This window comes from Polyodon spathula, chromosome 4, assembly GCF_017654505.1.
Source record: "Polyodon spathula isolate WHYD16114869_AA chromosome 4, ASM1765450v1, whole genome shotgun sequence".
Taxonomy (NCBI): domain Eukaryota; kingdom Metazoa; phylum Chordata; class Actinopteri; order Acipenseriformes; family Polyodontidae; genus Polyodon; species Polyodon spathula.
Genome location: NC_054537.1, coordinates 97,041,096 through 97,068,101, shown reverse-complemented (window position 1 = coordinate 97,068,101; position 27,006 = coordinate 97,041,096). Strand labels below are relative to the sequence as shown.

Here is a 27,006-nt window from a genome sequence, read left to right as displayed (position 1 = left end):
TGTAAAATATGTATGTTAATTGTTGCTCTTACAATAATGCCTTCTCTTTGGATTTGATTAATTAGAATTAAATTCTTTGTGTTGATCTTTTAGATTTAACTTTTATTCTTAACCTTTTCAGGAACACCTGGTCAATATCCTGTACAGGAACAGGACCCTGGTCAATATCCTGTACAGGAACAGGACCCTGGTCAATATCCTGTACAGGAACAGGACCCTGGTCAATATCCTGTACAGGAACAGGACCCTGGTCAATATCCTGTACAGGAACAGGACCCTGGTCAATATCCAGTACAGGAACAGGACCCTGGTCAATATCCAGTACAGGAACAGGACCCTGGTCAATATCCTGTACAGGAACAGGACCCTGGTCAATATCCTGTACAGGAACAGGACCCTGGTCAATATCCTGTACAGGAACAGGACCCTGGTCAATATCCTGTACAGGAACAGGACCCTGGTCAATATCCTGTACAGGAACAGGACCCTGGTCAATATCCTGTACAGAAACAGGATCCTTCCTGGTCAATATCCTGTACAGGAACAGGACCTTGGTCAATATCCTGTACAGGAACAGGACCCTGGTCAATATCCTGTACAGGAACAGGACCCTGGTCAATATCCTGTACAGGAACAGGACCCTGGTCAATATCCTGTACAGGAACAGGACCCTGGTCAATATCCAGTACAGGAACAGGACCCTGGTCAATATCCTGTACAGGAACAGGACCCTGGTCAATATCCTGTACAGGAACAGGACCCTGGTCAATATCCTGTACAGGAACAGGACCCTGGTCAATATCCTGTACAGGAACAGGACCCTGGTCAATATCCTGTACAGGAACAGGACCCTGGTCAATATCCTGTACAGGAACAGGACCCTGGTCAATATCCTGTACAGGAACAGGACCCTGGTCAATATCCTGTACAGGAACAGGACCCTGGTCAATATCCTGTACAGGAACAGGACCCTGGTCAATATCCTGTACAGAAACAAGATCCTTCCTGGTCAATATCCTGTACAGGAACAGGACCTTGGTCAATATCCTGTACAGGAACAGGACCCTGGTCAATATCCTGTACAGGAACAGGACCCTGGTCAATATCCTGTACAGGAACAGGACCCTGGTCAATATCCTGTAAAGGAACAGGATCCTTCCTGGTCAATATCCTGTAAAGGAACAGGACCTTGGTTAATATCCTGTACAGGAACAGGACCCTGGTCAATATCCTGTAAATGAACACCTGGTCAATATCCTGTACAGGAACAGGACCCTGGTCAATATCCTGTAAAGGAACATCTGGTCAATATCCAATACAGGAACAGGACCCTGGTCAATATCCTGTACAGGAACAGGACCCTGGTCAATATCCTGTAAAGGAACATCTGGTCAATATCCTATACAGGAACAGGACCCTAGTCAATATCCTGTACAGGAACAGGGCCCTGGTCAATATCCTATACAGGAACAGGATCCTTCCTGGTCAACATCCTGTACAGGAACAGGACCCTGGTCAATATCCTGTACAGGAACACCTGGTCAATATCCTGTATAGGAACAGAATCCTGGTCAATGTCCTGTACAGGAACAGGACCCTGGACAATGTCCTGTACAGGAACAGGACCCTGGACAATGTCCTGTATAGGACAGGACCCTGGTCAATATCCTGTACAGAAACAGGACCCTGGTCAATATCCTGTACAGGAACAGGACCCTGGACAATGTCCTGTACAGGAACAGGACCCTGGTCAATATCCTGTACAGGAACAGGACCCTGGTCAATATCCTGTACAGAAACAAGATCCTTCCTGGTCAATATCCTGTACAGGAACAGGACCTTGGTCAATATCCTGTATAGGAACAGAATCCTGGTCAATGTCCTGTACAGGAACAGGACCCTAGTCAATATCCTGTACAGGAACAGGACCCTGGACAATGTCCTGTAAAGGAACAGGATCCTTCCTGGTCAATATCCTGTAAAGGAACAGGACCTTGGTCAATATCCTGTACAGGAACAGAACCCTGGTCAATATCCTGTAAATGAACACCTGGTCAATATCCTGTACAGGAACAGGACCCTGGTCAATATCCTGTAAAGGAACATCTGGTCAATATCCTGTATAGGAACAGAATCCTGGTCAATATCCTGTAAAGGAACATCTGGTCAATATCCAATACAGGAACAGGACCCTGGTCAATATCCTGTACAGGAACACAACCCTGGTCAATATCCTGTAAAGGAACACCTGGTCAATATCCTGTACAGGAACATCTGGTCAATATCCTGTACAGGAACAGGACCCTGGTCAATATCCTGTACAGGAACAGGGCCCTGGTCAATATCCTGTACAGGAACAGGATCCTTCCTGGTAAACATCCTGTACAGGAACAGGACCCTGGTCAATATCCTGTATAGGAACAGAATCCTGGTCAATGTCCTGTACAGGAACAGGACCCTGGACAATGTCCTGTATAGGAACAGGACCCTGGTCAATATCCTGTACAGGAACAGGACCCTGGACAATGTCCTGTACAGGAAAAGGACCCTGGTCAATATCCTGTACAGGAACAGGACCCTGGTCAATATCCAGTACAGGAACAGGAACCTGGACAATGTCCTGTACAGGAACAGTACCCTGGTCAATATCCAGTACAGGAACAGGACCCTGGACAATGTCCTGTACAGGAACAGTAGCCTGGTCAATATCCAGTACAGGAACAGGACCCTGGTCAATATCCTGTACAGAAACAGGACCCTGGTCAATATCTTGTACAGATACAGGATCTTCATCAGAGTATTTTAGGAAATATCAGGACCTCACTTGAAATTTATTTGTCAGGATTGTGAACAAAATAAGCAAGAAAGCAGGAGGGGAGGAGAGCAGTTAATCACCTTTGACAAAACAAAGGAAATTTGGTTGAACTGTCAATCATGAGCTGTGGGCAAGGCCAGGGAGTGGCTCCGAGACGAGTAACCAGTGTTTAGGCACGTTGCTTGACGTCAAACACCAGCCATGAATTCAATGATCCAAACAAGATGGGTCGGTGCTTAATTAAAAAAGACAGGCAAAGAAAGTTGGAAGTGGTTCTGAGGTCTAAAATGAAATGGAAGCTGAACTGCTCTAAAAGTTTCTGAAGCTTGGAGAAAGCAATTGGAAAGTGTGCTAGAGTCATGGGAGACTCGTTGGTCTGAAGACTGGCTAAAAACATGTTCCGAGAAGGCTGAAATCAGCTTTCAAGAGAGGCCTGCTCTTTGCTCTATGAGAGACTGAATCAGTAAACCGGACACTGCATTGATCTGAAAGTGGGACTTTGTTTCTGTGTCGCTGCACGAAACAAACTGAAGCATAGCCAGCAGCTGGACTAAAGTCAGTGGTGGAGGTAGAGGAAGATGGGCACTGCTGCAGGATCTTATTGTGGGCCCCCCTCCCCAAACGTTAATTTAACCCTTCTTTATAAACATCAAACACACCAAATCAAGTGTTCAATATTGAACTGTGTTTAATTATCAGAATATTAACATGTATGGAACAGTACAGAATAAGAACGTTTTCCACTCACCTACTTTATTTTATTCTGCGCACATCTTTCCATCCAGCACTACACTATTGTTTAATCATAAACAAACAGGTTTAATCACCAACCCTACCAGGATCCCCAATTACAGAATTCACAATTCTGCACAGACATTCGCAGACATTGTCTCACATAGGAAACCGTTTTCTTTTTTTTTCTTTTTTTTGTAATTATTATTATATTTTAAAAATCAGAAATACAGGCATGTTGATTTGCTGTAGTTTATTGTGTTGCCCTTAGCAGCACCCAACAGCTTCTGTCTACTACAGGATGAATCGTGCACACAGAATATAACTGCAAATGTCTGTGCTGAGTAGTACTGCAAAATCTTCCTTGAAGATGTCCCTCGTGCCAGCCTCTGGGGGAAAAAAGATAGGATAATTAAGACAATAGTGATACCTGTTGTAATGAAGGAGAATACAATCTGAATTACTGGCACTGCACACCAGCAGCTACAGTGATACAAAAGTGTAACATCTGCAAATATAAATGCAAAGCATATTATCATTGTTAAAAAATAAATAAATAAAGACTTTTGAACCGCTGCAGGGCCCTCTGAGTGCAGCTGCACCTGCTATTGCTCCAGCACTGGCTATGGTCATGTACTAGCCATACAGAAGAATTGCAACAAGAACACTTTTACAAACTACATAACTTTTCAATTGCAACGTATTCTTTGAACTGAGTTTATGTCTGATCAACGGAACTATTTCCAGTCGGAAACCTTCGACAAGTTGAAGATAATGTTGCAAGACTATTGGAACTGAACAAGCTACTTCCTTTGAAAATAACTATTGTGTGCTGAGAGCCGACACAGCACAATGCCTATGATAAGAACGACCATCTCCATTACTTTCAGTGAACTTCAGATACAGAGAAAGAAGAAACTACAGTGTTACCATCACCCTACAAGACCAACATCTTTGTTGAAAATCGATAACTATTCAACGAAGCAATTATTAAACATTTTAAGACTCGAGAAATTAACTGTAGCTAATGCTATCAAGTTAGTAGATACATTTTCTAGAATATAACTTCCTGTTTTATCTAGGTTGCTGTCAAGAAGTACAGCAAGGCTTCTTACTGTGGAGGAAGGCAGCAGCAGACAGTTTCTGAGGTTCACGGCAGCTACGTTGAGATTCTTAAGTTGAGTTTTAGATCCTACTAGAAAGAGTTCAGATTTGCTAGTGTTCAGCTGAAGAAAATTGGCAGATATCCAGGCCTCATTGTCTTGAATGTAGGCAGAGAGCCGGACCATGGCCGAGGGGCTTCCAGGGTGAGTTTTAAGTAGAGCTGGGTGTCGTCAGCATAGGAGTGAGACATGAGGCTGTGTTGGCAGGTGAGGTGACCCAAGGGAAGCGTGTAGATATTGAAAAGAAGGGGCCCAAGAACAGATCCTTAGGGAACACCACAAGTGACTGGGTTTGCGACACCACTGCATCCATCATAGAAAACAGACTTCATGCATCCGGACAGGTAAGAGGACATCCAGGAGAGACAGGTTTCAGCATACTTCTGAAGGCGGTCAAGAAGAATGCCATGATCTGTGGTGTCAAAAGTGGCTGTTAGGTCAAGGAGGACAAGCACAGAGGGAGCATCAGCATTGAGCAGGAGATCATTCACAATCCAGAGCAGAGCAGTTTCAATACTGTGATGAGGCAGGAAGCCAGACTGTAGAGATTCATGCAGATTATTATCCATGATTTTTCATCAGCTGACTAGCTACAGCCCTTTCAAGAGTTTTGGAGAGACAAGGGAGATTGGAGATGGGATGGAAATTAGATAAATCAGCCGGGTCGAAGGAGGGTTTTTTTAAGGACAACAGGAACCAAGCCAGACCCTAGGGACAGGTTGAGAGTGTGCATAATGGAAGCAAGAAGCACAGAAACAGACAAGGTTAGTCGGCCAGGGGCATGTGGCAGTAGTTCATTTCAACAGTAAGCCGGAAACACAGCAATGGAGAGCGGGGAGAAGGAGGCGAGGGCAGGAGGAGAAACCGGAGGAGCATCAAGGTGGTCAAGTAGTAGACTGGGTTTGTGGTGGGAGAGCGTAGAATAGATGTCGTCAATTTTGTTCTGAAAGAAAGGAGAAATCATGACAGGTATGGATGAACGAGAGATGGATCTGTTGGTGGCTGGATGTAGGATTTGGTCAATGGTCTTAAAAAGAACACTGCATTTACCGTGTCCCATAGTTATGATTTCAGAGAAGTATTTCACCCTGGCTGTGGCAAGCGCACGCCTGTAGCTTGTGAGATGGTCAGTCCAGATCTCTTTATGACCTGTTAGTCCAGATGATTTCCACTTGCGCTCAAGCTTGCAGCAGGCAGACTTAAGCACTCAAAGTTCGAGGGTGTACCATGGGCAGTTTTGGACAGTTCTGGTTGTAAGCGGAGCAACAGCATCAATCATATGAGTAAGGGTGGTGTTATAAGGGTGGGTCATCAACCGAGAATGGGAGAATACCAGTTAGAGGGGATGCAGAGACACATTCCAAAAGTTTCAGAGGATTCAGCAGATTCTTGGGACAGAAGGCGACAACAGTATCAGTAGTGGAGGAGGGAGCAGGGAGATTAATATTAGCAGTGATTAAGAAATGGTCAGAGAGAGACAGATATCTGAGACTGAGAAATTAGAGATATCAAGGCCCCTGGTGATGAGCAGATCCAGGGTGTGTCCTCGGGTGTGAGTGGGAACACTAACAGATTGAGAAAGTCCAAGACTGTCCAGAAGCGTGTTGAAGTCGGTCACTAGGGGGGAGGAAGGCAAGTCAACATGAATGGTGAAGTCACCTAGGAGTAGGATTTTGTCAGTAGAAGTGCAGATGATGGAGAAGAATTCTGAGAACTCGGCAATAGAACTAGATTTGTTCTTAGGTGGACGGTAGATAACAGCAAGGGTGAGGGACATGGGAGAGAGGAGCTTGCTGGCGAGATGTTCAAATGAAGAAAAGGCAGGCAAAAAAAGAACTGAGGAAGCAAGCACAGAATTTGCAATAACAGCAGTACCCCCGCCAGTGAGGCAAGGTTTGTCAAAGAGGGAATAGCCCTTTGGGGTGGCTAGATGCAGTGAGTGCATGTCATTTACAGAGTGCCAGGTTTCAGCTAGACAGAGATGATCGATTGGTATTGGTTATAAGTTTGTTGAGAAGCAGAGATTTGTTAGTCAAAGAGCGACAATTAAAAAAGGCGCTTTTCAAGTGTGTAGCAGGCAGCGAAGGAGTTAGTAAGGGTATGTGCAGCAGGGACTAGGACTAGGAGCTCTTAAAATAAACAAATCCCCTGGGCCGGACGAGATCCTCCCAGTAGTACTCAAAGAAATGAAAGAAGTAATTTACAAACCGCTAACCAAGATCATGCAGCAGTCTCTTGACACAGGGGTGGTACCGACAGACTGGAAAATTGCAAACGTAATACCGATCCACAAAAAGGGAAACAAAACTGAACCAGGTAACTACAGACCAGTAAGCCTGACTTCTATTATATGCAAACTTATGGAAACTATAATAAGATCCAAAATGGAAAATTACCTATATGGTAACAGGGTACTGGGAGACAGTCAACATGGTTTTAGGAAAGGGAGATCGTGCCTAACTAACTTGCTTGATTTTTTTGAGGATGCAACATCGATAATGGATAATTGCAAAGCATATGACATGGTTTATTTAGATTTCCAGAAAGCTTTTGACAAAGTCCCGCACAAAAGATTAATTCTCAAACTGAACGCAGTTGGGATTCAAGGAAACACATGTACATGGATTAGGGAGTGGTTAACATGTAGAAAACAGAAAGTACTGATTAGAGGAAAAACCTCAGAATGGAGTGTGGTAACCAGCGGTGTACCACAGGGATCAGTATTAGGTCCTCTGCTATTCCTAATCTACATTAATGATTTAGATTCTGGTATAGTAAGCAAACTTGTTAAATTTGCAGACGACACAAAAGTAGGAGGAGTGGCAAACACTGTTGCAGCAGCAAAGGTCATTCAAAATGATCTAGACAAGATTCAGAACTGGGCAGACACATGGCAAATGACATTTAATAGAGAAAAGTGTAAGGTACTGCACGCAGGAAATAAAAATGTACATTATAAATATCATATGGGAGATATTGAAATTGGAGAAGGAATCTATGAAAAAGACCTAGGAGTTTTTGTTGACTCAGAAATGTCTTCATCTAGACAATGTGGGGAAGCTATAAAAAAGGCTAACAAGATGCTTGGATACATTGTGAAAAGTGTTGAATTTAAATCAAGGGAAGTAATGTTAAAACTGTACAATGCACTAGTAAGACCTCATCTTGAATATTGTGTGCAGTTCTGGTCACCTCGCTATAAAAAAGATATTGCTGCTCTAGAAAGAGTGCAAAGAAGAGCGACCAGAATTATTCCGGGCTTAAAAGGCATGTCATATGCAGACAGGCTAAAAGAATTGAATCTGTTCAGTCTTGAACAAAGAAGACTACGTGGCGACCTAATTCAAGCATTCAAAATTCTAAAAGGTATTGACAGTGTCGACCCAAGGGACTTTTTCAGCCTGAAAAAAGAAACAAGGACCAGGGGTCACAAATGGAGTTTAGAAAAAGGGGCATTCAAAACAGAAAATAGGAGACACTTTTTTACACAGAGAATTGTGAGGGTCTGGAATCAACTCCCCAGTAATGTTGTTGAAGCTGACACCCTGGGATCCTTCAAGAAGCTGCTTGATGAGATTTTGGGATCAATAAGCTACTAACAACCAAACGAGCAAGATGGGCCGAATGGCCTCCTCTCGTTTGTAAACTTTCTTATGTTCTTATGTTCTTATGTACTTACCAGTGTTCATTCTGGGAGAGGAGAACGAGTGAACTCGCTTTGTCCAAGGGATCCAGAAGTAGGAGTCCAAGTAGGAATGAGGCCACTAGTAGCCATTTGGAGGGATTTGGGAAAGATCCTCACTCCACCTGTTCTCGTTCGGACTGCCACAGCTCAGACTGCTCTTGGACGTGTGGCCCTTAGACAACTGGTGTTCTAAGACACTTATTGCCAATTTATCACAGATAATCCTGAGGAAAATAATGATTTTTGAGTTTTGTCACAGACACGAAGAAAATAAAACAACAGCAACATGGAGAGTACTATAAAAGTATCTGCGGTGGTGGAGTTCGCTTTTAATAATTATACAGTCTACCAGGAGAGAAATAAGCAGGCTGCATCCTGCCAGAACAGTAAAGCAACAATATGATTAAACTGCATTCAAAACAGCACCGGTAACTGCACTAATTTATACAGGCAGGTTTTTAGTTTTTTTCAACAGCTAAAATGAGAATCTGAATTAATTAAAAAAAACATTTTTTTTAAATGAGTAGGTAGTCGATATTCGATATTTAAAAAAAATAAAATAATGCCAGGGCAAATTAGACAACATGACAGAAAAATCATTGATTAGGAGATATTTTTCAGGTTTTGTTAGCACAAAAATATAGGGTATATGTATGTGTAAATATATGTATGGAAAACGTTTCTAAGAAGTAAAATTTTGTCTAGTGAAAGCTTAAAAAGCTTCTATTACTGGATTTTTTTTTTTTTTTCCCCCCAACAGCAGTATTCGTTATTGTTACTGTAAGACTCATTTATGTTATTTTGTTTCAAAGATTAAAAAGAAAATGTTCAAACAAAGTTTCTGATGTTTTGGACACATTATTTGCTTTTGGTGTCTTTATTGTTGCATGGTTGACTCCACTGCATTCATTTTGCAATGTATACAGGATTTTGGTCAGTAGTTTGGGTTTTTGGTTTTGATACAATTGTGTTGAATATCACTGAATTCTAACTGTACATTATTTTGAATAGTTTTATTCTGTAGGTTGCTATCATTTTGCTCATTGTAATGTTGATCATTTGAATATGAGCAAATGACACTGTTTTGAATTGTTTTGTGTTTTACAGCATTATTTGCTAATGGGTGTTTTATTTAGCAATGCTTCAATGATTAAACTTCAGTGATCATAGCAGCTGATGTTTTGCTTTTACTGTGTCATTTGACACAGTAGTATTTATTTTGCTCTTAATAATAATAATAATAATAATAATAATAATAATAATAATAATAATAATAATAATAATAATAATAATAATAATAATAATAAACAGGTATCCAGAGAGATAACATCATTTTATTCCCTTGTGTTTAAGCTTCAAGCTGCATTGTGTGTCCCTGTGTCACAAAGATGGCTGCAGTGGGTGACGTCAGACCAGAAACAGAAACCAACACAAAATAAACAGAGAGGTGGAGATGTGGTGAAGCTGAGCACTTGCTTGTGCTCAGCATTTAATAATTAAACAGAGCAGAAAATAAAAGGTTGCAAGACAAACAAAACACAGGACATGGCACTTTAGCCAAAATAAATATACAAACAAACACTAAACAGACAAACGTTGGACACTTTGCCACACCCTATCATTGAGATTACTTTATTTCCAAACTGCATCGATTCTTTACACTGAAAACTCGCTCCACGAATACCTTACTGCATGGCACAGAAACATGCTGTACAATTCTTAGATATTTGGTCTTCTACTGTCCTGAAAAATGCTGGTGAGACTGCCATCTTCCATTGTGCCAGGGGCAGAAGTTGAGATGGAGATCCCTATGCACGGGGTCCGCTTCATTGTGATTCTTTAGCACTGTTGATAGCTTACTGTATAGAAGGCTGTTAGGCTAGCATTGTGATGGCTAGTACAGTAGCAGGGAGCTCATTGGAGGAGCACGCAACAGCAAGAAACAGACAGACAGCACAGTTTACTTTCAGGGAAGAAACAGTAATAAACTTTTCATTGAGGCAGGAACTGTGTTTAAAAACACAAGCGCCTACTTATGAAAGGTACGCCAGAAATAATTTCAGCTTCTGCTGAAATGTGTACACTTTGTGACAACTGTAAGTTGTCCTGGGTAAGGGCGTCTGCTAAGAAATAATTAATAATAATAATATATGAGATGTCGGGAGCTACACACTGTAGTGAAAAAATTAAGCTGACAAATGGTGTTTGATTCAAAAACACTTTATATACAAGAAAGGTACACCTCCAATACAATCATATAAGCACGAGATTCAAACTGACTTCAGACAAGGCCTCAGTACAGCTCAGTGCATATGTTTGTATCAGAAAGCACGGATATCCATTTAGTCAATTCGAAAGACATGAAAAGACTGACAAAACTTTACAATGTTGGGTATTTATACCTTCGTAAACAACTGCTGACTCCATTCCCATTTGTCTTACTTCTGTCCAATGATTGGGTTTCCACTCTATCATTGCACCTTCCCTCCGCGGGGGAAAAGGGGGGGCTGCATACCACTTTGTACCTAGCAGGGCGCATCCATCTTGTCTTTGGGTTCCCCTCCCCCATCTCGCACTATCTCTGCTAATCTCCTGCCTTTTGGTGTTTAGCTCAGACACACATCTATGACTTTCAGTTGTATTATGCAAAACTGCACGTAGCTGGTTTTGTCAATGGGAAATGAAAATTCGAAACTTACACAATACTGTATAGAACCTTAATATAAAAGCATATTAAAGCAACTGAATTAGTAAGCACATTAAAACGACTATAAAAACATATTCACAAACAATTTAAACATCATGATTAAAAACAATTTAACTATAAAAGACATGTGATGCAGTGCAGTGCTGAATAAACAGATTGGCAGTGATATTCAGGTGCAAGGGTGTATATTGAGTAATTAACAATGTCCAGAGCCTTATGGAAAACACCTGTAAATATTAAATAATGGAAGTGATATAGCGACGTGTATCACTTCCTTTGTAAATCCCTCGGGTTTGACCCAAAACCAAAAGTCCAGTTTATTTCCTCACCTACACGTAACACAAAACACAAACACAGTATTAACAGTGAGTGAATCAAGTGCTTGTGGTGAAAGACAGTTCATAGTGAAACAGAGAAGTGCTGGTGTCTGGGTTTTTTGCTGCCCTGCGGCTGCAGCTCCAGATCGTGTTAATATTATTAGTAAAACAGACAGACAGTTTAACGAGACAAACTAACATACACAACACTCACATTCTTCACAGATGCAGGGTCTCCTTTCAGGTTGTATTCTAACCATTCACAAAGGAGCAGATTACTTTGCTACGGCCCTATGTATACCCTGGTGAGTCGTGCTCTGGGTGCCGTGCTGTGTTGTGTGTGGCTGTGCCGTGATGAGTTGTGCTCTGGGTGCTGTGCTGTGTTGTGTGTGGCTGTGCAGTGATGAGTCGTGCTCTGGGTACTGTGCTGTGTTGTGTGTGGCTGTGCAGTGGTGAGTCGTGCTCTGGGTGCTGTGCTGTGTTGTGTGTGGCTGTGCAGTGGTGAGTCGTGCTCTGGGTGCTGTGCTGTGTTGTGTGTCGCTGTGCAGTGGTGAGTCACGCTCTGGGTGCTGTGCTGTGTTGTGTGTGGCTGTGCAGTGGTGAGTCGTGCTCTGGGTGCTGTGCTGTGTTGTGTGTGGCTGTGCAGTGGTGAGTCGTGCTCTGGGTGCTGTGCTGTGTTGTGTGTGGCTGTGCCGTGATGAGTTGTGCTCTGGGTGCTGTGCTGTGTTGTGTGTGGCTGTGCAGTGGTGAGTCGTGCTCTGGGTGCTGTGCTGTGTTGTGTGTGGCTGTGCAGTGGTGAGTCGTGCTCTGGGTGCTGTGCTGTGTTGTGTGTGGCTGTGCAGTGGTGAGTCGTGCTCTGGGTGCTGTGCTGTGTTGTGTGTCGCTGTGCAGTGGTGAGTCACGCTCTGGGTGCTGTGCTGTGTTGTGTGTGGCTGTGCAGTGGTGAGTCGTGCTCTGGGTACTGTGCTGTGTTGTGTGTGGCTGTGCAGTGGTGAGTCGTGCTCTGGGTGCTGTGCTGTGTTGTGGTGAGTCGTGCTCTGGGTGCTGTGCTGTTTTGTGTGTGTCTGTGCAGTGGTGAGTTATGCTCCAGGTTGTGATGCTGGCTCTCCAGCTTAGCTCCCTCAATCCTCAATCATCTGCAACAACGGCAAAAAACAAAACAATAACAACAACAACAAGCTCCGGGTTTCTGATCACATTTCAGGGTAAGGGGTCGTACTCATGTAGCTGCGTCCCCTTCATACTACCAAACTCTTCCCTGCAATCAGCCCAATGCCATGGTTTATCCAATCAGTGCCCCAAACTCCTCCCTGCGATCAGCCCAGTGCCATGGTTTATCCAATCAGTGCCCCAAACTCCTCCCTGCGATCAGCCCAGTGTCATGGTTTATCCAATCAGTGCCCCAAACTCCTCCCTGCGATCAGCCCGCTGCCATGGTTTATCCAATCAGTGCCCCAAACTCCTCCCTGTAATCAGCCCAGTGCCATGGTTTATCCAATGAGTGCCTGTAACAAAGTGCCCGCCCCTGTGTATATTATCTGTTATGTGTTGCGTGTGGTGTGTTTAAATGTTGGTGTATAGACATTGGTACACGGGATATAAACGGGTCTGTGTAACACGAGTGTTTAAAAATGTATATGTGTATTTAGGCACAAGGATTGCACAGCACTTCACGTGCAAGTAAAATGTAGTAATATGTGAGCACGGGGAATTGCACTTTATTAATTCACGTGCTGGGATTCAAGTGAATAATTAATTGGTAATTGAATCCCAGCACAATAGTATATATAGATGCACGTTGGCACATACTGGGGTTGGGTGTTCGGTGAGCGGAGAACGGGATTGGAGACGGAGGAAATAAACAGTAGTAGTATAATAAGAGGAGAAAGTATCCGCTCACCGTGTTTGTCAGTGTCTGTCCGTGCACCGTTTTGTTAAGTTTAGTCTGTTTTTGTTTGTCTATTTATTTTGGCGTAGAGTGCCGTGTCCTGTGTTTTTCGTGTTTGTGTAAACCTTTTATTTTGTATTAAACCGGCGCCAACAGGCGTCTTCATCATTTCATTTCATCCGTCCTGTGTTTTGTGTATTGCATTACCTTTCCTGGCTCTGACGCCGCCCACTTCGGCCGTCTCTGTGACACGTGGTGTCCTGCGTGGGATAACAGCGCCTCCAAGCGTCAGACCAGGAGAGGTTTTTTTTTGTGTGGGGAAAAAAAAAAAAAAAGGGGCGTCTTTGGATTACAAAAAAAAAAAAAAAAAAAGAAAGAAATGGGGAGAAGCAGGAAAGACGATAAAGAGGTGAGGGACAGGGAGGAGGAGTGCCGCCTAAGGGCCAGACATCCCCGGCGATGTAACCAGTCCTTGCCGGGGTGCCTCCTCTGCAACCAGGACCATCTCTTTGCCAATTGTCCCTTCCGCTGCCCCTACCAGGAGGGAGAGGAGGAACTGCCACAGAAGAGGAAGGTGAGGAGGTGGCAGAGAAGGGGAAAAGGGAAGAGGAAGGCAGAGGTCCCACCGCTGTTTCCACAGCCGCACCAGTCCCCTGCAAGTGAGGGAGAGCCGCACCAGTCCCCTGTAACAAGGGGAGACTACACACCGCTCCCACCTCCACCACCAGGAGACTACACGCCGCTCCTACCTCCACCGGCAGGCGCAGAGCAGCAGGAGCTGCCTCTGCCTCCGCCACCTCCACCGGCAGGCGCAGAGCAGCAGGAGCTGCCTCTGCCTCCGCCACCTCCACCGGCAGGTGCAGAGCAGCAGGAGCTGCCTCTGCCTCCGCCACCTCCACCGGCAGGCGCAGAGCAGCAGGAGCTGCCTCTGCCTCCGCCACCTCCACCGGCAGGAGCAGAGCAGCAGGAGCTGCCTCTGCCTCCGCCACCTCCACCGGCAGGGGGAGAGCAGCAGGAGCTGCCTCTGCCTCCGCCACCTCCACCGGCAGGGGGAGAGCAGCAGGAGCTGCCTCTGCCTCCGCCACCTCCACCGGCAGGGGCAGAGCAGCAGGAGCTGCCTCTGCCTCCGCCACCTCCACCGGCAGGAGCAGAGCAGCAGGAGCTGCCTCTGCCTCCGCCACCAGCAGAGGGTGAATGCCTGCTGGGTCCCTGTCCACCAGCAGAGGGTGAATGCCTGCTGGGTCCCTGTCCACCAGCAGAGGGTGAATGCCTGCTGGTATCACTTCCCCCACCAGCAGAGGGTGAATGCCTGCTGGGTCCCTGCCCCCCAGCAGAGGGTGAATGCCTGCTGGGTCCCTGTCCACCAGCAGAGGGTGAATGCCTGCTGGTATCACTTCCCCCACCAGCAGAGGGTGAATGCCTGCTGGTATCACTTCCCCCACCAGCAGAGGGTGAATGCCTGCTGGTATCACTTCCCCCACCAGCAGAGGGTGAATGCCTGCCAGCCCCCAGCAGAGGGTGAATGCCTGCTGGTATCACTTCCCCCACCATCACGAGGAGAGGAGCTGGAGCTTCCTCTGCCTCCACCTCCATCAGGGGGAGAGGAGCAGGAGCTGCCTCTCCCTGCACCAGAAGGACCAGGACTAGATGCTGGCGGTCCTCAGCAGCCCTTGCATAGGCTGCTGAGGGAAGCACTGGGAAGAACCGCCCGGCCGCAGTGGCCGAGAAGAGGGCCAACACCCGCACCCCAGCTTGTCCTGACTGCCAGCCTCGCTTCGCCCAGGGATGCCAGCCTCGCTTCGCCCAAGGATGCCAGCCTCGCTTCGCCCCGGGATGCCAGCCTCGCTTCGCCCAAGGATGCCAGCCTCGCTTCGCCCAGGGATGCCAGCCTCGCTTCGCCCAGGGATGCCAGCCTCGCTTCGCCCAAGGATGCCAGCCTCGCTTCGCCCAAGGATGCCAGCCTCGCTTCGCCCAAGGATGCCAGCCTCGCTTCGCCCAAGGATGCCTCTGCATCGCCTGGGGTTGCCCGCCGCTCTGCATCGCCTGCCGCTCTGCATCGCCTGGGGTTGCCCGCCGCTCTGCATCGCCTGGGGTTGCCCGCCGCTCTGCATCGCCTGGGGTTGCCCGCCGCTCTGCATCGCCTGGGGTTGCCCGCCGCTCCGCATCACAGCCGGAAGTACTGTGGCCGGAACCCCACGAAGGGGAGCTGCCGGCCACGAAGAAGGGGGAGGAGGTCTGGAGACCGCCAACCCCAGCAGCAGTTTCGCTGCCGGAGGAGGGGGAGGAGGTCTGGAGACCGCCAACCCCAGCAGCAGTTTCGCTGCCGGAGGAGGGGGAGGAGGTCTGGAGACCGCCAACCCCAGCAGCAGTTTCGCTGCCGGAGGAGGGGGAGGAGGTCTGGAGACCGCCAACCCCAGCAGCAGTTTCGCTGCCGGAGGAGGGGGAGGAGGTCTGGAGACCGCCAACCCCAGCAGCAGTTTCGCTGCCGGAGGAGGGGGAGGAGGTCTGGAGACCGCCAACCCCAGCAGCAGTTTCGCTGCCGGAGGAGGGGGAGGAGGTCTGGAGACCGCCAACCCCAGCAGCAGTTTCTCCGCCGGAGATCGTGGGGGAGGTCCGGAGACCTGCTCCCTCTGCAGTTTCTTCCCTGCAGGAAGAACGGTGGTTGAAGCCCCACCAAGGGGAGCTGCCGGCGCCGAAGGAGGGGGAAGGTCAGGAGACCACACCCCAAGCAGCCTTTCCGCTGCTAGGACTACCCTGGCAGGAGAATGCTACCCTGCTGACAGCATTACGACCTGTGGGCCCCTGGAAGCCTCTGGTCCTGGCCAAGGACTTTGGGCGGGACTTTTGGGCTTTTAAGGGGGGAGGTGGCCATTGAGGCCATGTGTGCTTTGCACAGGAGGGGGTATATGTAACAAAGTGCCCGCCCCTGTGTATATTATCTGTTATGTGTTGCGTGTGGTGTGTTTAAATGTTGGTGTATAGACATTGGTACACGGGATATAAACGGGTCTGTGTAACACGAGTGTTTAAAAATGTATATGTGTATTTAGGCACGAGGATTGCACAGCACTTCACGTGCAAGTAAAATGTAGTAATATGTGAGCACGGGGAATTGCACTTTATTAATTCACGTGCTGGGATTCAAGTGAATAATTAATTGGTAATTGAATCCCAGCACAATAGTATATATAGATGCACGTTGGCACATACTGGGGTTGGGTGTTCGGTGAGCGGAGAACGGGATTGGAGACGGAGGAAATAAACAGTAGTAGTATAATAAGAGGAGAAAGTATCCGCTCACCGTGTTTGTCAGTGTCTGTCCGTGCACCGTTTTGTTAAGTTTAGTCTGTTTTTGTTTGTCTATTTATTTTGGCGTAGAGTGCCGTGTCCTGTGTTTTTCGTGTTTGTGTAAACCTTTTATTTTGTATTAAACCGGCGCCAACAGGCGTCTTCATCATTTCATTTCATCCGTCCTGTGTTTTGTGTATTGCATTACCTTTCCTGGCTCTGACGCCGCCCACTTCGGCCGTCTCTGTGACAGTGCCCCAAACTCCTCCCTGCGATCAGCCCGCTGCCACGGTTTATCCAATCAGTGCCCCAAACTCCTCCCTGTGATCAGCCCAGTGTCATGGTTTATCCAATCGCTGCCTGCCCCACAGCTGATCGCAACAGAGTTTTTTCAGTGAACTTGCAGCTTCGTACTTCCTGTAAGATGACTGACTTCCGGTTTCCGCCTACCATAGAGTCAGCCTGTCTAGGGGGAAGTATACCACCAACCTTACACAGTGCCCTTTCTGGTCGGGAGGGAGATTTACAGCTCAAATTCCTTATCTGTCTAAATCTGGATTTCTTCACAGAAAAAAAAAAAATTAATTCTTCGTTTTGGCTACAACTGCTGAGCCCTATTCTGAGAACAGTCAAGTTAGACGTACCTATAATCAGATGTTCAACATCTAGAAAATTGGGCTTTATCATCACTGGGGAGGGAAACACCAAGAAATTGATAGTTATTTTATAGTGATTTCTTACTTTATTGTGGCATCATAAAACATCTGAAGGGTTGTATTTGCAGAATTAACGGTTACATTTAGACTTAACTTGTACGGTTAACAATATAGTTAAAGAGAACATCAAAATAACAGACAAATGGCAGTTTACAATGCTCCAAAAAATTACAAAGTAGCCTGTCATCAAATGAGGGCAGTGGCACTTAATTGTTTAATACTATATCATAAGAACATAAGAAAGTTTACAAACGAGAGGAGGCCATTCAGCCCATCTTGCTCGTTTGGTTGTTAGTAGCTTATTGATCCCAGAATCTCATCAAGCAGCTTCTTGAAGGATCCCAGGGTATCAACTTCAACAACATTACTGGGGAGTTGATTCAAGACCCTCACGATTCTCTGTGTAAAAAAGTGTCTCCTATTTTCTGTTCTGAATGCCCCTTTGTCTAATCTCTATTTGTGACCTCCGGTCCTTGTTTCTTTTTTCAGGTCGAAAAAGTTCCTTGGGTCGATATTGTCAATACCTTTTAGAATTTTGAATGCTTGAATTAGGCCGCCGCATAGTCTTCTTTGTTCAGGACGGAATAGATTCCATTTTTTTAGCCTGTCTGCATATGACATGCCGTTTAAACCCAGAATAATTCTGGTCGCTCTTCTTTGCACTCTCTAGAGCAGCAATATCCTTTTTGTAGCGAGGTGATCAGAACCGAACACAATATTCAAGATCAGGTCTTACTAATGCATTGTACAGTTTTAACATTACTTCCCTTGATTTAAATTCAACACTTTTCACAATGTATCCGAGCATCTTGTTGGTCTGTTTTATAGCTTCCCCACATTTCTGAGTCAACAAAAACTCCTAGGTCTTTTTCATAGATTCCTTCTCCAATTTCAGTATCTCCCATATGATATTTATAATGCACATTTTTATTTCCTGCGTGCAGTACCTTACACTTTTCTCTATTAAATGTTATTTGCCATGTGTCTGCCCAGTTCTGAATCTTGTCTAGATCATTTTGAATGACCTTTGCTGCTGCAACAGTGTTTGCCACTCCTCCTATTTTTGTGTCGTCTGCGAACTTAACAAGTTTGCTTACTACACTAGAATCTAAATCATTAATGTAGATTAGGAATAGCAGAGGACCTAATACTCCACTGGTTACCACACTCCATTCTGAGGTTTCTCCTCTAATCAGTACTTTCTGTTTTCTACATGTTAACCACTCCCTAATCCATGTACATTTATTTCTTTGAATCCCTACTGCGTTCAGTTTGAGAATTAATCTTTTAAGCAGGACTCTGTCAAAAGCTTTCTGGAAATCTAAATAAACCATGTCCTATGCTTTGCAATTATCCATTATCGATGTTGCATCCTCAAAAAAATCAAGCAGGTTAGTTAGACACGATCTCCATTTTCTAAAACCATGTTGACTGTCTCCCAGGACCCTGTTACCATATAGGTAATTTTCCATTTTGGATCTTATTATAGTTTCCATAAGTTTGCATATAATAGAAGTCAGACTTATTGGTCTGTAGTTCCCTGGTTCAGTTTTGTTTCACTTTTTGTGGATCGGTATTACGTTTGCAATTTTCCAGTCTGTCAGTACAACCCCTGTGTCAAGAAACTGCTGCATGATCTTGGTTAGCGGTTTGTAAATAACTTCTTTCATTTCTTTGAGTACTATTGGGAGGATCTCATCCGGCCCAGGGGATTTGTTTATTTTAAGAGCTCCTAGTCCCTTTACACTTCTGCCTCGGTTATGCTAAAGTTATTTAAAACTGGAAAGGAACTGGATGACATGTGGGGCATGTTGTCCGTATCCTTCTTTGTAAAAACTTGTGAAAAGTAATCATTTAATATATTTGCTTTTTTTTTTTCTTCATCTGTGATTTTGCCATTTGTATCTCTTAAACATTTAATCTCCTCTTTGAATGTTCTCTTGCTGTTGTAATATTGGAAAAACATTTTGGAATTGGTTTTAGCTCCCTTAGCAATGTTCATTTCTATTTCTCTCTTGGCCTTTCTAACTTCCTTTTTGACTTGCTTTTGCAGTTCCGTGTACTCTTTCTGTGTACTTTGTTTTTGGTCCCTTTTTAACACTCTGTAAAGTGCCTTTTTTCGCTGAATTTTTTTTTTTTTAATTGATCTATTAAACCATTTTGGCAATTTAGTTTTACATTTAGATTTGTCTACTTTAGGGATGTAATTGTTTTGCGCCTCTAGTACTACATTTTTGAAGAACAACCATCCTTTTTCTGTGGATGTTTTCTCTATTTTACTCCAATTTACTTCTGTAAGTCTCTGTTTCATACCTTCATAGTTTGCTTTTCTAAAATTGCAAACCTTAGCTTTAGTCATTTCTTTTGGGGATTTAAAAAACACTTCAAATGAGACCATGTTGTGGTCTGAGTTTGCCAGTGGTTCTCTGACCTCTGTTTTAGTTATTCTATCTTTGTTATTCGAAAAGACTAAATCAAGGCATGCCTCCCCTCTAGTCGGTGCCTTGACAAATTGTGTTAGGAAGCAGTCATTTGTCATTTCCACCATTTCTATTTCATCCTTCGTGCTACCCATCGGGTTTTCCCATTTTATTTGGGGGAAGTTGAAATCCCCCATTAGTATGGCTTCTCCTTTGCTACACGCATTTCTAATGTCATTGTATAACAGATTATTGTGCTCACCATCTGAATCTGGCGGTCTATAGCATGCTCCTATTATTATGCCCTTTGAATTTTTGTCCGTTATTCTGACCCATATTGATTCAGTTTTATTTTCTTTGTCCAGGTTTAACACCTGGGCTTCAAGACTGTTTCTTATGTATAGCGCTACCCCTCCTCCTCTTCTGTCCTGCCTGTCTTTCCTATACAGTGTATACCCACAAATATTATATTCATCCCCATCACTCTCAGACAACCACGTTTCTGTAACACCTATCACATCATAGTTACTTGTTAGTGCAGTAGCTTCAATTTTTAAAATTTTGTTGCTGATACTTCTAGCATTTAGATAAATACATTTAATGGTTGTCTTACCTGAGTTGTTGCCCTAGTTTTGATGCGGTCTCCCTTCTGTTTTTTTTGTTGATTTCTCCCCCCTTCCTTTCCAGTTTAAATGCTTCTGAACCTGCTCGAGGATCTTTTTTCTAAGTAGATTGGTTCCCTTTTTATTTAAGTGCAGTCCGTCCCATTTATACAAATAGTTGTTGTTGTAGAATGTGGTCCAATGATCAAGATAGGTGAAGCCTTCCCTTGTGCACCACGTCTTCAGCCATGCGTTTAAATTAATTATTTCCAGATGTCCATATGGTCCTTTGCAAGGTAACGGTAGTATAAAATACCAAGGTTTTGGTCTTGTCTTTCTCAGTGATGTGCGTGACAGAGGTTCCTGGAAGGCAGCACACTGTTGTAGTAAGGGGGTCCAAACTGCAAATTGAACTTGCTGTGTTTCTCAATAGGTCAATATATCCCATTATCAGTATCTGTTGTTGTTACCTATTATATGATTATTCATAATACTCATTGTTCAGATTTGTAGAAACTCTTATTCAATGGAGATGGGATGCTGAGGACTTCGGGTTTATTAGTACAACTTACTGAAGGAGGTCCATCTGGGTATATGTGAAGGCTGTCCCACCCTAAATACTTTGCACGTTTCTAACTTTGTCCCAAATAATGTAATTTTCAATACCCAACAACTAACATACTTTCCAGAAGGTTCCTACTTCCCTCTATAAAACAGTCTTTTGAATCCAGTGTCTTAATGACCAGATGAAAGCGCACCCTATGAGTAGGCTGCAATACATCCGGTAATAAGAATTACAGGACGAGGAGTTAAATGTGGAAGTATTGCACTGGGCCTTATGCTGTGAGGCCGCAGAATCGTTACAATGGTATTAGCCAACTGGTTTTGTTAAAGGCTTTTAAATAATAATAATAATAATAAAATAATAATAATAATAATAATAATAATAATAATAATAATAATAATAATAATAATAATAATAATAATAAAAAAAACTCATAGTTCATGCTTTCTTGAGCACTACAGTACCCCCTCCCAGTCAGATAGTGTTCATGCTTTCTGAGTTAAACCCGTCGTCAGATTACGTGAATACTGGTTTATAAAAATGAAAATAAAATAAAAAGAGCGTGCAGACAGTCTGCGGGCGGGGATGGTGTCACGTGATCGCGACGACAGACTAGCTAGTCGCTTCAGTGCGGGCTCGAGAAGGGGAGGCTGAGGACAACAAAACGCATTAGTGAGAAGTATTAATAATAATAATAATAATAATAATAATTGAAAATAAACGTAACCTTTACAACGGGGGTATAACGTACACAAGGAACGAGATTAATAAGGTAAGGCATATTATCATTGTGTATTGTACTGCGCTGACCAGTTTGGCCGCACGCAATCATGGCGGCGATATAATCCTCCTTATGTTTTTAATATAGTTATAAATAATACCTGAGAGCGCAGAGCAATTACTATACAAGCCGGTACGAATATGAGAATAAAATAAATGCGTGTTTCGGTTTAAAAAACCGTTTTAGGAACGATGTTATTTTATACAGAGCAAATATTATTTTAAAATACACTATTGTTGTAAAACAAACATTGTAGGTAGACTACATCGGGTGAAAACACGGAAGGCTTGAGATGAAGTACTGTTCCGCAATGTGAATGAAAAGATTCAATAAAATAAAAACAATTCCACGTCTATGACACTAATACAGTGAAGTACTCAACAGCATACTCACATGACATGTGTAAAATGAAGACTTCACTGTTTTACCCACAGACGCTGTCATCTGAGACGTGTCCATCGCTGTAGTGTGGTATTTAGAAATTACCCTGGTTCTGTACTCGAGGTATACATGCTGTAGCATGATCGTGCAGACATCATGGCAGGGCTGTCAGCTGCTATCAAAAACAAACTGTCCTTTTTCTAAACACCTTTGTGAAAAAAATAAAAATAAAATCAATTTTAAAAAGATAGCGTAACCAAAAAAAAATAATCATCTGATTTTAAGAAAACAGTGCGTTTATTCTGACATTAATCATTTTTTAATGATGCCTCCCACGCCAGTTTGTACTGAGTCTCCAGCCTCAATGCCCGGCTTTGCCAGAGTTCACTATGACAGCCATAGACGACTGTACAGCAGTGATGCAGAACGGGGGTACTGTGTGGAAACGGCATTAACGAAAGCACATTTCAAACGTTAATAACCGTAGGTAATGTATCCGTTGATTTATTTTTGTACATTTTATTTTATATTATCGGTAAATATTTGATGTACCACATAAAATGGCCTCTCCCCTGCATGTGGATAACAGTGCACTAACTCTGAATCGTGTACTTTTACCCTGACTGATATAGTGGATAACAGTGCACTAACTCTGAATCGTGTACTTTTACCCTGACTCTGATATAGTGGATAACAGTGCACTAACTCTGAATCGTGTACTTTTACCCTGACTCTGATATAGTGGATAACAGTGCACTAACTCTGAATCGTGTACTTTTACCCTGACTGATATAGTGGATAACAGTGCACTAACTCTGAATCGTGTACTTTTACCCTGACTGATATAGTGGATAACAGTGCACTAACTCTGAATCGTGTACTTTTACCCTGACTCTGATATAGTGGATAACAGTGCACTAACTCTGAATCGTGTACTTTTACCCTGACTCTGATATAGTGGATAACAGTGCACTAACTCTGAATCGTGTACTTTTACCCTGACTCTGATATAATGGATAACAGTGCGCTAACTCTGAATCGTGTACTTTTACCCTGACTCTGATATATTTCAGTCTGGTTGTCGCCCTCTTCCGAGGACAGCGTTTGTTCATCTTCACCACTGCCGAGTCAGCGTGGGGGTGGTAGCGGTGAGCTGAGCCTGAAAATAAATGGATATTCCAAATTCCTAATTCTGTGATGTTATTTTTTGGAAACCTCTTCAGACGTTGCCCCATTTCTCAGAACTCCAGTGTTAGTTCTGGGTATTTGTTGTAACTGGGGCCTGGTTAGGCAAGTTCTTCCTTTCACTTTTGGTTATAGCAGTAGCTGGTTGCAGTAGATTTTCTGGAGTCATCACATTCCATGCTAAAAAGAACAGAATATAACCCATTTGCTTTGCGCGACTGAGGATAAAAAAAAAAAAAGCCAGGGATTAATGATGCTGTATAGAAGGAGGCTGACTGTAAATCCAAGTACAATATGCAGGGATTTTTTTTTTTTTTACAGGATATGCTTACTGTATGGCTGAAATTCTGTATCGTTTTAATGTCTTCATCAGTGCACCCTCCTCTGTGCTTTATGAGGTCTTGTTTAGAGTTTGGTATTGACTCCATCCCAGGCAATTACAGTAGGCTGGTCTAACCTGTCCTGTTGCAGAAAAGTTCAACACAGATTTGATATAATGGTGGTGTTTTGATACAGTACTGCATGACTGAAATGCACATTCTTTCTTCTGTCACACACACATTAATGGAATGAACCAGATTGTGTTTTTCAATGTGATACTTTAATAGCTTGGTAAGAGGTTGACCTTATAAGCTATTCATTCAGTAAGAATCCCAGGCCTAACTAAACTGAAGGGGGAAAAAGTAGTGTCTGTTCTGTTTTTTTTTTTTTTTTTTTTTTTTTTTTTTTTTTAACAGTAGGGACATGATTCTTTCATCAAATGCCATTTAAATCGTAATTCTATAAAGCTAGACAGAATACCATTGATCCATGTAATGTAGCCTTTATTTTCACAATACTTTTATCAGGGTTTGCCCTACTCTGAATTTGCAATTTGTTTAGATTTACATTATTGTTGAAATGTTTGAATTAAAATGGCTAATATTGCATTGTACATTGTTGTAAAATGAAACAATGGCAACAACAATATACACCAAATGCATGCAAACATCATCTTTTGAGATACCTAACAATGATTGCAAACAACGGCTAAAATGCACACATTTTAAGCAGTAACCTTCACATTCAGTTTACTAACTTTCGTAAGTTATTATAGATATCAGACTCTGGCCTCATGAGGTAAACCTATTTTGAGACCATTCTTACAAAGTGTCTGTCTTGCAGCTAATTCTCTGATTTCCATCTGTAAAAGTGCACGTAACATTAGTGCACAGCTCGCTCGGGCACCAGTGATTCTACTGGTACAGGGTGGATGAAGCAGGTGTCTGGTGACTCTACCTCTGTAGAGAGTGCTGCTCATGAACTTTACAGTTTTTAACTTGTCGTATAATTGAATGCTAAAATCAGTGAAGCACAATCTTCTTACATTTAGAAGTATAAATACTCTGGTAAACATAAATAAAAATCACAATACTCACTGATGATTTGTTTTATTTCCCTTTTAAAAAATGACTATTTCAGAAATTCTCAAGCTTTTTGAAACTGGTAAAAATTGAATCAGCACATTAGTCAAATACACATTTAAGTGTACAGTAATTGAAGAAGACAGACCATGTCCATTTTTTTTTTTTTTATTGTGAGTTTATTCATCATGTGACTTCACTCTGTCTCTGTTGAAACTCAACATGGTGGTTGCACCAAAGAAGAAAAAAAAAGATTCAGTAAGACAGAGCTAAAACAAATCTGATCATCTATATGAGGATGGTGCGATTAGTATTCTTAGTTTTACTGTAATTTGGATGATCGTGTAGGAGTCAATACCATTAAGTATCATAATGCCAGTCGTAAACGCGTAGAGAATAAGAAAGCAAATTAGACTGCAACAATGGCAAAGCATTGCATTCTATGCTGAAAAGCTAAGACCTAAGGTACTGCGCTCAGGACGGAGCTTTCCCGAAGTAAGCTAATTGTGTATTTCATTATTGTTTAGTTTTTTTTTTTAATTTCCATGCTACCTACCTTTAATGAAGCTATAATTAGCAATTTTAAAGCATGACCGTTTCTTAATTGAATTATATTTTCTGGCGACGAAGAAATTAGCTCAAAACTATTTTTCTAGCTATACAATCCTTAAAGGAAATTGATCGCTTTACTGTGTAAAGGATGTAGTCACTACACTACACCGTTGGTTTCATAAAGACATTCTGTCTGTAGACACGCCTCTTTTTAAATCTTGCAAATAACACTGCAGAATTAGGAAAGAAACAATTTAGGATTAATTATGCGTTTACTTTAAAAGGGGCGCTATTTAAATTACAATCGGGTAATACAGAGCAGTGATCCTGTTTTAGAGCCACGTGTCAGTCAACATGCCTTTATCTTTCATATTTTATCCTGGTTATTATAATGTCAGTAAAATGCTAAACTTAATTTGTGGAGTACTGTACATAGGATTACTCTCACATGATGTTGATGGACTGTTAGTAAATTGTTTCATATTTTTTATTGTTATTGTAAATGCCAGCAATAAGCTAAACAGATCTTTTAAAAACACCTTTATTTGTCGACTGAACTGTTGTGCTAGTGGAAGACTGTAAATATGATTCTCACAACTGTGCTGGACACTTGGTTTTCTGAACTATTGTAATATAATTCTTAGGTTATTCTGCTTATTTAAATGCCAGCAATGAGCCAAGTAATGTCTATAAACATTGTGACAGGTTTGAAGTGTCTTCAGGTGCTTTACTTACTATTACAGCAACAAGAATCTGATTTGAAAAAAAAACAACACATGGTAATATTTGTTAAATTTACTTATTTTAACTACATTATATTTATGTTCAAATGCCATATTTAATTATTAATATGTTGATAAAAACAAAATGGGAACAAATGGAATTGACCATTTTTGAAAAACGGAATTTGGTATTCCCAAGAATGGAACAATTAGTAGCCTTAGTGATGGTTACAACTGAAGGCAGTGCAGATGTCAGTGTTCTATGCAATAGTAAAAAGCAATGTTATGCAGGCCACCAGTTAAGCATGCAGTCTATATCTATGATAACAGCCGACAGGGCTGCATAGGATCAGAGGATGATTCAAAATCAGAGGCAGAGTCACAATAAATGTCTTGTTTAAATTTAAAGTAAATTGTAAAATTGTTGAGATACTTGTGTTGGAATATTGTTTCAAAACTGTATAATGCAACAAAAATACACCCACCCCTCATTATATCGCCCCTCGCTATACTGGATTCAGATATATCACGGTCCTGGAGTTGGCTTCCCGTTTTTACTGTCTGACTGCGTATGCCTTAGCTGCAATATACAGTACATAGGCACTTAGAATTACTGTTTGTTTTATTTCATACTGCCCATCAAACAACGATATACAAAACAAATAAAAACAAAGCATTAATGTCTTACTGTTATATACACATGTATTGCACAGTAACACAAAGCAAATTAAACATTAAATATACTTGCTGAACAATGTCACATATGAAATGGAAAACACATGGAAACTACTTCAAATGTAAAAGAGTAATGTTGAAACGGAAAATCACTTTGGTGTACAAATTACACATATTAACGTAGATGGGGTTTTTTGACGCGCAGTAGACAGGGCCACACCAGCACGTCTATACCCAAGCGTCAGTTACCTTTCCCAGGTTAAAAAAAAAAAAAAAAAAAAGTGCTGGTACTTCATACTAATACATTACATTTAGCATGAAAGTACCCACTCTCTCCCACTGTTGCTCTTGCCTAATATATATCAACAGAAGAAGAGGAGGAAGAAGAGATTCGTACTGTACATACATT

General features: G+C 42.8%; 1 protein-coding gene and 1 long non-coding RNA gene across 4 annotated transcripts in view; one reads left to right on the top strand and one right to left on the bottom strand.

The window, feature by feature from the left end:
* Positions 1-3,819: 3,819 nt before the first annotated feature.
* LOC121315191 lies at positions 3,820-22,393 on the bottom strand. Its single transcript, XR_005950210.1, has 3 exons — positions 22,073-22,393; positions 8,390-8,619; positions 3,820-3,936 (listed from the first exon to the last, which is right to left on the bottom strand). It is a non-coding gene; the product is annotated as an uncharacterized LOC121315191 (long non-coding RNA).
* The window catches only part of LOC121315190 (protein lifeguard 1-like), an 18,325-nt gene continuing 12,808 nt past the window's right edge, over positions 21,490-27,006 (top strand). The window contains exons 1-2 of one of the 3 annotated variants that reach the window (XM_041249244.1): positions 21,490-21,670; positions 22,402-22,547. The gene's annotated coding sequence lies outside the window, so the exon portion shown is untranslated. The remainder of the gene's footprint in view (positions 21,671-22,401; positions 22,548-27,006) is intronic. The other 2 variants (XM_041249243.1, XM_041249245.1) reach the window with 2 other exon arrangements.